A 1,896-nucleotide genomic window follows, 5' to 3' on the forward strand; every position below is an offset into this window, starting at 1 on the left:
GGTAAGAGTATTCACCCACAGAGAGCAGAGAGCCATGCCTTTTTGCTGGTAGCCAAAAAAGTTGAATGTAGTCTACCTTGAGGTCATATCACTTTTTTCTCTGGATTGTCTGATGGTAGCTGAAAGCAGAATGTCTCCCTTAGGATGTAACCTCGCATAAGCAAAGGAGCTGAGCATTAACGTGAAGGAGAGCGAACAGGAAAGGAAGCCTGTATGCTTTCTTGGAGCTGTTAATAATATACTGGACAAGGACAATAAATAATTGATAGTCGTCACCTCGCTGCTTCTTGGTTATTCATGGGCTTCAAGATGGTCCTTTATCTTAGCACCATCTAATCTTGTTACATCACCTGCACTACTCGTCGCCAACATTAATATGTCTGCCAGTGACATGTGCTGCACACCAGCTTTTCAGAGCTATCACAAACTGCTGATCTGTGCCAGTCAAGAGCAATGTAATTGTCACTGGCAGACAGAAATATTAGCACCAGACAGAATACTGTAAATAATACAAAAAAATAACCTCTAACACCAACGACAAATCTCCATAATTAGGGAAAGGTCTCTTTCATCACATCCATCGTACGACTCCCCGAATGAGAATTGCAGTAGTTGAGAGGGAAGCAGGCTCAATTCAATCAGGATGAGCACCTGCATTCTTTTGATTATGTACATTGCAGAGACAGAGTAGGTGTGTGGATTCTGGAGCAAAGCAATGGGAGACTGTAAGAGAGTATTTTAGATTTGTCTTCCTGATACTTTTATATACACCTGCAGAGGTACCACAGCAACCTAGCAGTGATTGCCTTTCATGACAAGACAGTCACATTAACCCACATACGGTAATTTCCAAATATTGATTATAGGAAGAATGAGAGTGCCAAGTAGAGAGCGACTAAATTCAGAAAGTAGGAAAGCAAAAAATGTACTTTAATTGGCAGCTAAAACTACTTAGACATTATACAGCTCATTTTATTCTCAAAGTGTTCAAGGGAATATTACCTAATGAATCCTTTTTATCAGATGCAATAAGATTCCCCCTTGCACCTGTAGCAAATGCTATCCATTTCTCCTTCTTACTTGCCAACAGAATCCCAATTTTGAACAAGATGGCAGAATGCCTGGCTAAATACTAGTTTCTTCAGCTTTTGTTGTAGCTAGAGGTGGCCAAGTAAGAGTTCTGGCGAATGAGATAGGAGTGGAGGACTGCTGGGGATTTCTGGGAATATTTTTGTTTCCCTAATAAAAAGAACATATGTTTCTGGAGCCATGCTTCTCTTTTCTACCTCTCCCTGTCTTCTATGTGTGGAGCTAAAGATGTTCCAAGTACAGGTTGAGAGATACACAGATGCAGACCCTGACTTTGGTGAGCTATGATTGATACTACCAGTCATCTCCTCTGAGATTCTTCTTATCTGAGAAAAAGAACCCTCTTTTTTTTTTTTATCACTACAGGTCATATTTTGTTACGTTCTGATGACCACATTCTTAAATATATCCCCAATCTAAAAGCCCAACATTAAAACAAAACAAATTTTTTTTTTTTTAAAAAAAAACCTCTTAATAGTCACATGGAGTTGTGACAAGAGGCAGTTAGGAATATACTAGTGGAACTAGCATTTATTGAGAATGTGCTATATGCCAAGCACTTTTATAAGACCTTTACATGTACCAATTCATTCAGTTCTTACAGTAACCTTATGGAGCATGTTCTGTTATATACCCATTTTTATATGGAACAAAGCCATAGTGAGGTCAAGCAACTTGGCCTGAGGACCAAAGCTAAGAGGCGATGGAGCCAGGATTCTTGGTTCCAGAGTCTAGGCTTTTAATCACTATCTTCTGATACATATTTTCCATTCCATAAAAGCAGAAAACCAAGTCAAAATCTTAATT

The sequence above is a fragment of the Cebus imitator genome, unplaced genomic scaffold (assembly GCF_001604975.1).
Source record: "Cebus imitator isolate Cc_AM_T3 unplaced genomic scaffold, Cebus_imitator-1.0 Scaffold269, whole genome shotgun sequence".
In the NCBI taxonomy this organism is placed as follows: domain Eukaryota; kingdom Metazoa; phylum Chordata; class Mammalia; order Primates; family Cebidae; genus Cebus; species Cebus imitator.